We start from the raw sequence: 15,667 nt of genomic DNA, 5'->3' as shown, positions 1-15,667 counted from the left end.
AAGGTACTGATGATGATTTAATAATTAAATAGAGATGTTGTGTAAACAATGCACATATTAAGATGCTGTGAAGAATTGTGTAATTATTGTTTTGTACAGTTATGCATACGAACTCTCTTCCCACTTGTATACACAACCTTGGAGTTAATTTGCTGAAAAGGTGAAAAAGAAATCTTAGTAGAAATCATACTTTGTATAAACGTAAGAATCAAATTGAGGCTCATGTTGTTATTTGGTGACAGACTGTTCAGAACCAAAAAAGAAGACAAAATCAAATTGTTGATAAATTGAACCCTATTGTTGATATGATGTCCTTACATATACACACACACTGATATCTGTTTGTGTATAGAGTTAAATAATGATTGCATAACATATTTGAAGTTACACTTGTAAAAAAAAAGCTCCGTTTCTTCTGTCCCTTGACAACTGGACGGTGCATTCCTGTGTGAATTAGTAAAATACCATAGGAGGGAGTGCGCTATGTGTGTGATTTGGGTGGAGGGTCCCTCTCCCTGGCAACACGTGAATGGAATCAGAGGTCGACCAATTGTGAGGCTGTGCAGAAAGTTTCCTCGCACGTCACTGGGTTACTGTCACTCCAGTCCTCGCTGCTGTTGGTGGGTCGAATCAGCTATACATAGAAGTGAAAAGCCTCGTTGAGGCTGTTTCAGCGTCTTCATTTCTCATTCACTGATGGAAATAATAAATCAGTGCCAATGAGGGCAAACCATAAAACCTGTTTTTATGTAATCAGGATCTATTAAAAATAATTTTTTACCACTTTCTGGGGCAAAACTGGAGAGGCCTGAGCGCAGTCATAAACAGAAACTCTGCACAGGTGCCGTGGGAAACCTGAGTTAAGTGGTACTTGTGGAGAGTTTGTACTTACTGGTAAATGCAGGCCAGTAGTTAAACTTTAACCTGATTCATTTTCAGTTTTCTTCTTTTTTGGGTAAAAAACAATCCTTGAAATGGTAATAAAAGAGTATTCTCACCAAAGTTGAATTAAACAAGTTTTATTTTGATGGAAATTAAATGTTCAGACTTTTACTAAATTTTATTTGATTAATTAAAGTATTTTATTACATTTGACTAATCAAATTAGGCCAATTTTGATGGAGCTCCTGACCCAGCCCAAGCTCTCTAGACGAGGAAAAACTCCCCGGGGGGCCAGATCGATGGGAAGAAACCTGGGGAAAGCCCATTCAAAGAGAGATCCCCTTTCCTGGGATGGCTGGGGGGGGGGGGGGGGGGGGGGGGGGGGGGGGGGTTACAGGAACTCCAGGATAACAAAATTTAGAATAGGCCAAAAAAACTAAAAACACACTTTTCCTGTAAAAAAGTTAATAAAAAGAAAGTTAGGTAATGTATCACACTTATATGATAAGATATGAAGTGTGTGTCTGTGTGTGAAAGAGACGGGCTTATCTGAGCCAGGGGTGAAGCTGGAGGTCCCCCAGCGTTGGGTGCTTCTCCGGGACGTTGGTTAAACATGCGTCCAAGAAGTTCCGGCAGTCTGGAGAGAAAGAAAGGAGAAAACAGATGAAGATGATAGTTCCAGTGATCCAAGCCATCAGTGAATGTTGAAGCGTGACGTTTTCTTACGTGGCGACAGATCCTTGTTGAATTTCAGTTCCTTTTGGAGGAACGTCATGGTATTAAAGTCCCCCACATGAAGCGCTTCATACAGCACCACTCCCATTTGCCACACCGTGGTGGGTCCAGCCCTGTATTTTTTGCGTCCGTAACATTCGGGAGGGGTGTGAATAGCTGTACCTAATAAACAGACACAATGACAATTTCTTGTAAAACAAAAGGCACAAATTGCTACATGTGTGAAGAGCAGGAGCTGAATATGTTACCATAGAAGAGGCGGCACACCGATCGCTCCTTAGCAAAGCAGCTCAGTCCAAAGTCGATGATACGAACACGAGGCACATCTGAGCCGGTCTCAATCAGAATGTTCTCACTCTTGATGTCCCGGTGAAAGATGTGTTTATCCTCCAGGTGCTTTGCTGCATCAACCAGCTGCTTCAGAATGACCTGGAAAAGATGAAAAAGACAGTAATGAGTCAACAGGTTGATGCTTCTCTGATATTCTGTATTTTGATTGAATGCTGTACAGTCTAAGGCTCTTCCAGTCAACTTACCTTGGCCTTTTCCTCTGGTAAACATCATCCATTTGCTGTGATGTAATTATGCAGGTCCACAGCGGGGACGGGTCTCTCCAGCACCAGGATCAGCTCTGTGCCGAGGTCAAACCAGTCCAGCAGAGACACGGGTGCTGACGCTCCCACTGGTCCATCCACTTCAGCTGCAAGCTTCAGCATAATGGCCACTTCCACCAAGACCCGCTTCGCGTTTTCACCCTGATATATTCCAACAAAGTGGATGATGAGGAAGAGACGTTCCACAGGTGAACGCTGCACTCAGTCCAGGAATGTAAAAACAGTTCAAGTGTTGCACACTTACCGTCACTTTGATGGGGATTCTGTCCTTTGGAATGTGTTTGATGGCTACCTAAAAGACACAGAGCATTGGTGAGCATTTCCTCCGTATGGCATCACTAAAGGTGTGAAACAGCACACGTCTCAGCTTACGATATTAACCCTTATCTGCGTTACTGCCTGTCTTACTCCCACCATCTGAACACTTACTGGGCAACGATCCGTTATCCGGTAGCCAGTAAACACTGCTCCACAGCCGCCTCCTCCAAGATGGTGCTCCTCCACGTATCTGGCCTGGAATTCACCTGAAAAGACAAACACACATGTTGTTTTACTACAGCTGTGACACAAATGACTCTCTGCTGTAGCCTAAATGTTCATTTTGCTCTTCACCTGAGTATAAAAGCCAAGCTGCTTGCTACTTACCTAAACAACAACAACACAGTAGTGAAAAAGAGTGCTCGACATCAGGACTGGAAGGATTTTGATGGCATTTTAATGAGGATTGGTTAAATTCTAATAACAAGTTCATCCTTTTGATAAAAACAGAGCAACACCAGTCCATACTAGGTCTACTAAGTGTTAGAGCTTCATGACACTTGTTGGTCTGTTTTTACTGCTGAGTCCAAGAATAAACTTGTCACATTATTTTACCAAAGACAAAGTGCCCCAGTAACCTTTCTTTGATTAGACATGTTGTATTTCTGCTATTTTCACTCAAACACAGGATTCAAATGATTCATTTTTACACAGAGTGTCAACATTTTTAGAAATGTAGATTCTGTTATTTGGGGGATTTTACACAGATTTGATGTATTTGTTTACTTACTTTGATCTCCTGGACCTTTCTTATCTGCTGGACTTGTATTTTTTCTCGTTTCCTTGTTCATCTTAATTTTTAAAATCTTTCAAACAGGAAAACGTAGTGAATATTTCTTCAAATGCATGTGCTTGTCTTTTCTAAGCTGTTTAAGCGAGTTCTGTAAGTGAGCTTTCAAAATAAACTCAGACTATGGCAACAGAATCTTGCCTTGCAGTGACATCACTGCCTGCCAGTAAAAGTGTCCCCAAGTAGTTTAAAGAGAAACGCTGTGGCACACTTAGCCATAATATTTCATATAATTCAATAATTTCATATTAATTCAACTGTTTCTTTCATTATATATATTTTTTTATATTTTAATATTGTTTGTATAAAGACTTGATGTGTGGCTGCCAATTTGAACAGTTCTGGTTGACCTAATACTTATAAACACAGTGTCAGCTACGTTGTCATCTGATTTAATGTATTTATTTACATTAAACTTTCTTATTATATCAAACGATTAACCAATAACAGTGTGTTACTATCAAATGTGAAATAAAATATAACAGTTTTTTTATAAAGGCATTGGTAACTGGTTTTCTTTTTTTTTTTTCTGTTAGGATCATTCAGTAATACAATGTGCACGTAGGTCCGACCATCAATTTCTATCACTTGGTCAAAGGCTGAGAGTTGGGTGTCATCCCGAGACTGCTCCAGTGGTTAATCTCTCACGGGGTGGCGGGCCCTTGTAGTGACGCCCTAGTGAGTCTCCTCCCCCCGCGTCACCCTGAGCCCAGACACTACACGCTACTAAAAGTTGTGATCACATCCCCACATACTGCCCCAAAAGGTTATTAAACCCCAGCCAATTTGTTTCCAAAATTAGGGGATGTGACAGGCACAAACTAACTGCAGCCTTTATCCTATGTGTGGTGTGACGCAGAACACCTAAGGTATCCGTCTGTGCCGCCCTTGGTGCTTTGGGTGCAGTGCCTGTTGCTTCTTGGGCCCAGGGAGGCAGAGGGGGAATACGAAAAGTCTAAAGACACCATTTGACCTTAGAACTGAAGAAGCTTCTGGGATGAGAGGTGAAACGTCTTCAAGCAACTTAAAGAAGTCCAGACGCTTTTCTTTCCAAGCTCCTTAGACTCTAAAGACAAGAGTTTGCACTTTAAGGAATGTCAACAAAAGGGAAGACTGATATATATATATATATATATATATATATATATATATATATATATATATAAACTCTTGTCTTTAGAGTCTAAGGAGCTTGGTATATGTGGTACTCGAAAATCTGTCAAATGTTTTAGTGCGACTTTGCTAAGCTACGAAGCGGCGCTTGATGGATTGTCGGAGCATTACGGCTATCGCAAGCCGGAGCCTCGCGGAGTGATACGTACTGTGCTTCAACATAATATTGTGTGTGTATAACCTCTTTTTAAGTTTTGTGGATATTATACATGGTAATGCTGAGGATATGTCAGCTGGAAATGCCTTTTGGTTAAACTGTCAGCAAGGAATTTGCATTTGCACTGTTAGATTTTTATATAACTTTAATGCACATAAAAAACAGCTGCTTGTTTAAGTGAAAATACATTGATGGGATTTTTTGCACTAATAAAGTTGTGGAGTTGTAAAGTAGTTTGTCTAGTGTCAATTCTATCGTCAGTTATATCGTTATCGCAAATTTTCAAATGTATATAGAGTGATAAATATTTTTGGTCATATCGCCCTGCTCTACTTTCTACCACTAGAGGTGGCCTGGCATCTCTGACCTTCCAAGTTCAAAGTAAAGTAGGACAGGCACACATAGACCACCCCCACCATCACAGCTGTGTCTCTGCTCTGCTCTTCTGTTTACTCAGGTCGTCATAACAACTTTTGATGACGAGAAGGAGCTGGGTGGAGAGGGTGGGGTTAGATGATACAGGGAGAAAAGGTCACAGGAAGTGTGTGGGCTTGTTTTGCTTTTTGTGTACAGATGACCTCACCAAATTTAATTATCACATCATCAGACGAAGAAGCTAATTTCAGCCTCGAGTGTTTGCCTGCCTATTAAAAGGTCAAATTAAGACTGCAGGGGGAGGAAAAAACATCCTCTGGAAGGAACATTTCTTGCAAGATGAGCCAAATCCTAAATGAAGAGACAGATTACAAGCCATTAAAGTTCTTGAGATGACCAGAGGTGGCAAAAGTACAGGCATTCTGTACTTAAGTAGAAGTACAGATACTAGTGTTACAAAGTACTCCAGTAAAATCTGAAGTACTGATTCAACTTCTTTACGCAAGTAAAAGTGAAAAAGGACAGACTTTAAAATGTACTCCCAGTAAGAAAGGAAAAAGTAACCCCTTGGAGGACATTTTTATTCTATTCAATTATTTATATAGTGCCAAATCACAACAACCAATGCCTCAATGCGCCAGCTATTTTTGTACAAAGCTAACTGAACCATGTGCTACATTAATGTAATGATGAAACAATATTAGTAGTATGAATTTTAATTCTGCTAAAAGTAATTAGCTTAAATTGGTTAAGTTGAACATGAGCAGAGAAAAAGAAGAAAAATGTAAAAAAAAATCTTTCTGTTGCCTTCACTGTAGAGGGTGACTTTGCCTCTAAACAGGAAAATGAGTATGGGAAGTTAAAACGGGATTCAGCAGGTGCAGGAACCCTGCAGAGGATTTTCATGCAACCTTTAAAACACAGTTAGTCTACTTCAGTTTGATGTTTCACAATATGAAAAACAGTATCTGATTTAAGTGTGAGGACTTACATGTCAGCTTTAACATCCAGTTTATCAAACACCACTGAGCAGTCCTTATCTTTAAATCTATCATCTCTTCTTCCTGTCCTGTTCTGTCTTTCTTATCTGTCTCCGTCTCTCAGTGAAGTTAGCTCTCTTTCCTTTCTCTCTGTGAAATAAGCAGCTGGACCTTTAGCTAGCACACAAGCAGTTCGTGTGATGATGTTGTTGAGCTGATAGAAATGCTGTAAAACATCATGTCATGTAGTTACTCCCTTTATGCTCCTCTTCTGTAGCTAGATGCTGACTACAACTCACTGACACCTGCACTCCTTCCGAGTAAATCAAGGGTGTCAAACTCAGACATTCACCCAAACAGTCCGCTTTAACCTGAAACTCCCCTTTCTGTCAGTGTAAAGAAGTTACATATTTAACTGTTTTTCTATGTGATGAAGAAAAAGCTGCTGTGACAGAGAAAGAAATCTGTCAGCACGAGTCTTTGGACTTAAATTAGAAAATGTTCTTGTAGCTCATTGCCCAGACTGTCCAGTTTTTTTAAAGACTCATCTAGACACTCAGAAACCGAGCCATGGTTCTGTGCTGAACGTGAGATGGAACATCTTATCTCTCTTCTGAGGTTACAAACCACAAAGTTACTGCTTATTTTCCATGGTGTGTAAACTGCAAATTTTAATCATGCAACAGATAAATTCTGATTTGTAAAATCAGACTTCCAATAACTAAATATTATTTCTAAGTCCTTATCATTAACAATTTTAGGAAGGCTATACATCCCTATAATATGCTTGCATTAACGTGGTGAATTCACAGTAAAGTACTGTCAGTAAAGTGTTGTCAGTGTTGGCTTTCATCAAGTGTAGTAGAGTTTAATTTACATTAAAGCTGATGATGCTTCAATTCATTCACTGAATTCATTCACTATACCAACTTTATACAGTTTAGCATGAAGAGAACATACAGTATACTGTTAGTGGAGGAAATGAAACTCAAGCAAGATAGCTGTGTAACATCTGCTGACATCGTTGAATTCAGTGGTGTAAATCTACAAAAAGCAGCAGGTCAGCTGATCATAGCTTGGCCACTAAGAAAATCTACTGGAGCTCACAACAGAAATGATTTTGAATTCGTATTTTCCCCATGCTGAATCACTATAACAGATCTTATTGTTCCCCCACTCTCCAAATCCCACTTTAACCTCTGACTGTTCATATTTTTCTGTTTTGGCATTGAGGCAAAGCCATCCTCCACCATGTAAGGAACACAAAAAAATCCCCCTCTCGCCCCTGTGGGTGATCTATCCTTCAAGCTCTGGTCTTCTATCAGGCGCCTGGGGTTTGAGGATCCTTGTTGTTCCTGGGATCTGCTGGAGCCACACGCCTAGCTTGGGAGTCACTGCACCTAGTGCTGCGATTACCACTGGGACCAGTGTTACCTTCACCCCCCACACCTTCTCCAGCTCTTCTCTGAGCCCTTGGTACTTCTCCAGCTTCTCGTGTTCCTTCTTCCTGATGTAGCTATGTCTATCACTATGGCCGGCTTCCTCTGCTTGTCCACCACTACTATGTACAGCAGGTTAGCCATCACCATTTTGTCCGTCTGTATCTGGAAGTCCCACAGGACCTTAGCTTGTACATTCTCGGCCACCCATTTTGAACTCGAGACCTCCAGCCTCTATGGAGCTTGTGCTCAGAGCTTGTTCATGTGCTGCCATGATTCAACACATTCTCTGTGCTGGGTTTCTGTCCAGCCACCTGTTGGGTTTCTGGATGTTAGCAGCTTCTTTTATCTGCCGGTGGTACATACAGTCCTGCCGTGATGTCTCCTCCTGTTTCTCTGGTTTCTGCTGCCTAAGGTATTTGCTAAGCACGCTGTCAGTTGTTGCAACCTTTCTGATGTACTCGTGGATGTTTGCTGTTTTATTTCGAGAACTCTAATGGCTTGTAATCTGTCATTTCATTTAAGGTTTGGCTCCATCTTGCAATATATGTTCACGTTACTCCTTTCAGAGGTTGTTTTTTCCTCCTCCTGTAATCTTAATTTGACCTTTTAACAGCAGGTTGGGAGGCAAAGACTCAAGGCTGAAATAAACGTCTTTAGAAAATCTGCCTGGCTGATGATGTGATCATTAAATTTGGTGAGGTCATCCTTACACAAAAAGCAAAACATACATCCCACTTACCTACTGTGACTTTTTCTCTTCTGCATAAATACATTTCTAAAGATTCTGTTGACATGAAATTCTCACCATATGTAGATAACAACCTATCCAGTCCACACATAGAAAGAAACCAAACCACAGATGCCCATAAATTATGTGTAATAATGAGAAATGACACAGTGAAAAATTATTTAACATGTTTACTTAAATGTATTTGATACTTTGTACAAAAGCCTTTATATGTGATGACAGCTTCAAGACATCTTCTGTATGGAGAAACTAGTTGGATGCATTCCTCAGGTGTGATTTTGGCCCATTCACCACACAATCAGTCTTCAAATCCTAAAGGTTCTGTGGGCCCTTTCTATGAACTCTTTCCACAGATTTCCTGTTGGATCCAGGTCAGGTGATTGGCTGAGCCATTCTAACAGCTTTATTTTTTTTCTTTCTGTGCAACCAGTCAAGAGTGTCCTTGGCTGCGTGTTTGGGTTCATTGTCTTGCTGAAAAAGCTTAAATAATACATACTTTTCCACTATAGACGAATATGTTCACGTTCATTTATTTTTGTATTTATTTTTATTACTAAAACATTTTTTTATCCAGCACCAAATCACAACAACAGTCACCTCAAGATGCTTTATATTAAAAGGTAGACCCTACAATAATAAAAAAAAAACACCCACACAATCATATGACCCGGCACACCCACAGTGTGAAGGGAAAACTCGCTCTTAACAGGAAGAAACGGGGCGGGGCCATCTGCCAGGACCGGTTGGGGTGAGAGAAGGAAGACAGGATAAAAGAAATGCTGTGGAAGAGAAACAGAGATTAATTACAAGTAATTTTAGCACAATATAATGCTAAAATAGCTGGAGTCACTGTGAAGCTGGAGGAGGAACGCTAACACGTTTCCACTCGATATAAGTTAACAGGAGGGTTCCTGATGGTTAGGGACAAATGTAATCGCATGGCAGGATGCTGGTAAATGGACCAAACTTCAGTCAGGAGAACAACTGAGATAATCCATCCACAATACGAGGTTAGTCATTAATTTACTGCAACAACACGGGAATAGAACAGCTGCGAGAGAATTCAACATTAATGAATCAATGGTACGGAAGTGGAGGAAGCGCCGTTTTTGGCTTTCCTCATATTCTAAAATGTGCTTCGTCTCTTCGCGACTACTGTAACCTGGCGTAATTTGCAGATCATGTTGTTTGCAGCCACTGCAATGCTTTTGACCAAAACAGGCACAGCTTGATGACACCATCAACATGCGCTTTCGCGGTACAGTGGTATGGTCAAAATCTCTTGGCCAAGTTCGTATCATTTGTATCATATACCGTTTATACCGCCCACCCCTAATTCTGATATAAAATAAATGTCAAATAAAATACATGTTGTGACTTTGAGCTGTGACTGATATGATGATGGACTCCTTTAATGCAGAGACAAACTGAACCGACAGATCTGTGTCAATTCAAAAAAAGCAAGCGTGAGTGAAATGAAGACGCTTTACATCGAATCAAAAACCACCAAAATTAGATAAAGAAGAGGGAAGTTCCAGTTCTTCCTGTTGGAAGATAAATAGCGAGTGTAGCACATGTAATGATCAGTGCAGAGAGAAGCCCACCTTGAAATGGATCACTTTGTGGTTCTGATGGTGATGCTGCTGTTGAGCTCAGGTAGGATGCTTTGTGTTAAATACCAGCTGCTGTTAAATTAAAAAAGAAGAAGAAGCACAGAAGAAGACATCCAACACGTATAAGTCAGCTTTAATATGTTTGGTATATCTTTTTATATGTAGAAGACCGTTGTGGTCATGGGTGCTAAGATGATTATAATTGTTAAATGTGCATTTCCATGGATTTGCGTTGGTGTGTGTGTGTGTAAATGCAAAAGCATACATAAACAAGAGAAAGGGTAGGAAAAAAAACATTGTGTTTATCTTGGTGCTATGGGAGGAATATTAAGGAAAGGTAATAATGTCTGTTGACCCACTTTCAAACCATTTTTTTGCACAATGAAATCTGAAGCCTGACATTTTCACTGGTCTTTCTACCCTCAAAATCAATCAGCAACTGTAATTTGGGGAAGATAAAATACTGATGGAAGCCCTTCGCTTCCATTACTAGACCCAAGGTTGCACTATATGGTCAAAAGTTTAAGGGGGTCCAATCTGTGAGGTGGTCTAACTGTGAGAGCAGGGAGGCAGGCAGGTGATAAGAAGAAGGGAGTCCGAACCAAAGTGAGAGGGGCAAATTCAGCAGCAAAGGAAAGGAAACTGTAGGCGGTGAGGTAAAAAATCCGTGGACACAACTAGGCACAAGAGAAACAAAACGAGTACAAGCATAAATTGCAATGAAGCGCATGAGTGAGGCGACAATAACGCTGGTTAGCAGACGATCTGGTGGAGAGTTGCTGTTCCAGCTGGCCTTGAAGAGGAAATCAGTAGTGGTGTGCGGATCGATACGGAAATATTGATTCCTCTGATACCTGGTATTTATGTTCTAGAATCGATTCTCATATTAAAATATCGATATTTTAGTAATTTGAGTAATTTGTACTTTATCAATAACAGGAAGACAGTGGAAAGAAACTTTATCATTCGGATTATCTAACTTGGAAGGAACTACATGTGAAATATGGCTGTATAAAGGTGTCGCAGCCCCTTAGACCACTGATTTCCTTTCCGATCCGATACCAAGTAAAATTCAGGGTGGTATCGACGATACTGATCTGATTCCGATAATTTGTACAAAAACGTAATGTTTTATTGTATTTCAAATGATAGCTTCATAATGATTACATGACAACAGACTACTTGTTCTTATTGCTTAAAAATGCAGAATTATCATATAGAAATAAAAAACCTGCAGTTGTGCGCTATTTGAACACGTTGCCTGCCTGCAGCACTAAAGGACTCCCCGACGCATTTATACAGCCGATTCTAGAATATAAATAACTGGTATCACAGGAATCGATATTTCAGTATTGATCCACACATCACTAGTGCCTACTCACAACAATGGCTGAGCGTAAACGGAGTCATGTGTGGAAGTATTTTATGTGTTGAACCGAAAGTGAATGTACTGAAGCAGGGAAGAGGATGGAGGTGAACAGGAAGGAATGGCAAGTGAGGAGAAGCCGGGAAAAGCTTAAAATGATGCGGGAGCGTCGTAGCAAGAGTATTTAGGTTTACAGTACGTGGCAAAATGACAAATTTACTGATGGAGAGGTGGTATGAGTCTATGATTTGGATACTTTAGGGCAGTGCTTCGCAATTATTTTCTGCTATGCCCCCCTTAGGAACAAGAAAACATTTTGCATCCCCCACTCTCCCCCGCAACTATAAATAGTATAATTTGTCTAAATTGTTAATATAAGTACATCTCTGCACAACATTGTATCCTTATTAACATTAAAGAAAACAAAAAAAACCCTTAAAACAAAGAATAACTTTATTAACATTGTTTTTCACTCTGTAACAGAAACAATTTAAAGTGCATGTTATAGCACTGCATTAATGATCAAGGAACTGACCTCACAGCCCATTGTTCATTCAGTAGGCTGGCTTCAGTTATTGTGCAAAGGAACTTGGATGAGTGATGAAACGTTTCTCCCATTGAAAATGTTACATCCAGATGAACAGAATCAACTTTTTGGGAATAATTTATTTTTTTCCTGTCTATGGCTGAGCCCCAGTCAAGTTCTTGCTTAATACTGATGGATTCATTGCTTTTCTCCACAGGCGTCCAGCCTATAGGGACACACAGTTCAGCAGGTAAATAAACAAATTAAAGAAAAAATGAATCACAGAAGAGAATGAGCAGTAAAGTTTTTTTTAACTTATTATTTGTAGAAGTACATTGACTTCTTTACTATTGATACTCTGCTTTCTCGTCAGACCCTGATGTCAGGGTGGTGGGCGGAGCCAGTCGCTGTGCTGGCACAGTGGAGGTGAAAAATATGGGAGAATGGAGAGCAGTGCACAGTATTGGCTGGACTCTGAGACAAGCAGCTGTTTTCTGTAAACATCTGGGCTGTGGCTCTGCTATTTCTTTAGGAAAGAAAAGGGTGTCTGACAGGACTGTGTGGGAGCTCATACATGACTGTGTTCAGTCTGCGTTTGCTTTGAGAGAATGAGCAACATCATCGTCCTCTGTCAATACCTTGGATCTCACCTGCTCAGGTAAGCCCGTTAGTGACATCAGCAATGACTTCAGTGCTGATAGTACATGTGTTTAACACCTATGTTGTGTGTTCGTGAGGAAATGCTGACAGGTGTTCTTCTAAACCCAGATGTCATTTTTGTAAAGAGAAAAAGCAAACAGCATGACGGAGAAGACAAAAACACAGACACAAGTAAATTCATAAACACCACAAAACTTTCTCCAAGACAGCTCACTGTTGGGGCAGTGTTTACTTTTAAGGGAATTATAACGTATATTGTATTTTGTTTAAAAATATTACGTAGGAGTAGGTCATGGATAATAAATATTGATTTTTAAATAACTGAACAAATATGAAATCTACCAGTATCGTTTCTTTAAAGTTTGTGGGAACTGAGCAGCCTGTTGGCATAAAAAGCAGGCACTCCTGTACCTTATAGGCTGGTGGCCATGATAGAAGTGTTCACATTATGTTCCAGCAGTCTTTGCTAAGATGCAAATTCATGGTTATATTTTCACTTTCATGATGCAACATGTCTCCCGTTAATGTGGCCAAACAACAAACCTTGATTAATCTATCCAGAGGAGGTTACTCCCCTCGCTGCTCTTTGAATGCACAATGACAAACTGTAGTTGGGCTGTGATGGTCAGTATTCAAAGAAATTGGTGAAATTTTAGATACAAACATGGGCGTGAATCAATCAACTCTGTGTTGAAGTGATTGTCGGACTACTGATGACTGAATGTGTCTGATCAGATCTTAGCATCACAGTGGTCATCCTGCCGCTGATTCTGCTGTTGGAGAATATCGTCCCGTATTTCTACTGGAAGGTACTGAACCCATCTTTGTGCTGAGAATGAACGCTTTATTGGGCTGAAAAGACAAGTGACGCAGTCAGTCTGACGCATGTGCTGTCATGTCTCTCCAGGCCCGCAGGGGGCAGATGCTGAGCAGACAGGAGACCAGTGGGCTGATTGACACTAACCTCGGTGTTTGTGCATCTCCAGAAGGTCAAAATGAGACCTTTACATCAGTGCGATTTCCTTTTCCCCTCAAAAACCTACTGTATACAGTCAGACCCATGCAGCGCTACTGTGAGCAATAAACTGCACAAAAATGATGGGTGTATATAAAGTCTGAAGGTTATGTAAACACGCCAGAATAATTAAATGCCAGAATGTTGTAGCAATTATTTCATGGTTAAAGCTTTACAAAGTTAAGATGCGAACCCAACTTTGGCAGTGTTTCTCCAGTTGTGCCCAATATCATCAGTAAGGAAGTCATTTTTGGCCAAAAAACTACAATCTTTTATTGTGCATTTGTTTTAGTTTTCCAATCTGAATGCTGTTCCTTTTTAAGAAGTTTGCATTTTTAATATGTACACATACACAGAAAATGTTAGTTTCTACTTTGGGATTTTGCTTTTGTTTCTTGTTTTGTGATAATCAATTGTACTTTTATGGTATATTGTAACATTTATTACAAGTGCATATTAATATTTTTCTATATTAAAAATTTGAGCTCGAAATATTATGATAGAGATATGATAAAGTTCATCTATGAAGAACACAGGTCACCATGGACAAAGTTGCTAATCAGGGTGTTCTCTAGCAAATGCCAAACATGCTGCTACGTGTTGGGCTGTAAGCAAAACCCCCACCTGTGGACGTAGGGCCCTCATGGAGTCCGTTTCTGACTGTTTGAGCAGACACATGCACATTCGTGACGTGCTGGAGGTCATTTTGCAGAGCTCTGGCAGTGCTCCTTGCACAAAGGCGGAGGTAGTGGTCCTACTGCTCCTATTGCCCTCCTACAGCATCCTCCACATCTCCTGATGCACTGGCCTGTTTCCTGGTAGCACCTTCCCTGTACACCAACTGCTGCACCTCCACCCACCAGTCTGTCAAGCTAATCAAGTTTGCAGATGACACCACCGTTATTGGACTCATCTCGGACGGGGACGAGTCTGCCTACAGGAGGGAGGTTGAACGTCTGGTGTCCTGGTGCAGCCACAACAACCTGGTGCTGAATGCCCAGAAGACAGTGGAGATTATTGTGGACTTCAGGAAGCACACAGCCCCCACTCCCCCCCCCATCATCCTGACTGACACCCCCATCACCTCTGTGGACTCATTCCGCTTCCTGGGTACCACCATCACCCAGGACCTGAAGTGGGAGCCCACCACCACCTCCGTCATCAAGAAAGCCCAGCAGAGGATGTACTTCCTGAGGCAGCTGAAGAAATTCAACCTGCCAACACGGACGATGATGCAATTCTACACTGCAATCATCGAGTCCATCCTCACCTCCTCCATCACCGTGTGGTACGCTGGAGCCACTATCAGGGACAAACAGAGACTGCAGCGTGTTGTGCGCTCTGCTGAGAAGGTGATTGGCTGCAGACTCCCATCTTTGCAGGACCTGTACACCTCCAGGACATTGCGGCGTGCAGCTCGGATCTCAGCTGACCCTTCTCACCCTGGACACAGTCTGTTTGACCTGCTCCCCTCAGGCAGGAGGCTCCGGTCCATTCGCACCAGAACCTCTCGCCATAAGAACAGTTTCTTCCCCTCTGCTGTTGGACACATGAACAATAACCATATGACTGTCCCCGCCACTAACACATGACCCTACGCTGTGTCACTGCATCATTCCATGTTTGGCACTGATCACCACCTGCACTCATATATATATATCTCTCTCTATCTTTCAATGTAGCACTTTTAATTCTTATCCCTACTTTTATTTTTTTTCCATGTCTATTTAAGTGCTATTTATGACACTATGTTTGCACTGAAGCACCGCAGCAATTTCCTAATGTTGTAAACCTGCTCAACATTTGGCAATAAACCCCATTCTGATTCTGATGCTCTGGACACTACGCTGACAGACACCGCAAACCTTTTTACCACACCCCAGATTGATGTGCCATCCTGGATGAGCTGTGCTACCTGAGCCACTTGTGTGGGTTGTAGACTCCGCCTCATACTACCACTAGAGTGAAATCACTGCCAGCAGTCAAAAGTGACCAAAACATCAACCATAAAGCACAAGTACTGAGAAGTGGTCTGTGGTCACCACCTGCAGAACCACTCCTTTACTGGGGATTGCCCATCATTTACACCTGTTGTCTGTTCCATTTGCAGAACATGTGAAATTGATTGTCAGTGTTGCTTCCCAAGTGGACAGTTTGATTTCACAGAAGTGTGATTGATTTGGAGTTAAACAACACAGTTTAAGTGCTTCCTTCATTTTGAGTGACACCTGCACACATTTTAACAAAACAACACCACAAACAAGCAAAGGAAA

General features: G+C 41.1%; 1 pseudogene; it reads right to left on the bottom strand.

The window, feature by feature from the left end:
* Nucleotides 1–1,427: 1,427 nt before the first annotated feature.
* On the bottom strand, nucleotides 1,428–7,737 carry LOC146568946 (serine/threonine-protein kinase pim-1-like; annotated as a pseudogene).
* Between the last annotated feature and the right edge of the window lie 7,930 nt (nucleotides 7,738–15,667).

This window comes from Mchenga conophoros, linkage group LG8, assembly GCF_057382185.1.
Source record: "Mchenga conophoros isolate Kocher_MC1m ecotype Shallow Benthic linkage group LG8, M_conophoros_male_GT1.1, whole genome shotgun sequence".
NCBI classification, from domain to species: Eukaryota; Metazoa; Chordata; class Actinopteri; order Cichliformes; family Cichlidae; genus Mchenga; species Mchenga conophoros.
Note: the sequence above shows the minus strand (reverse complement) of the source record. Positions and strands in the feature narration are given on the sequence as shown.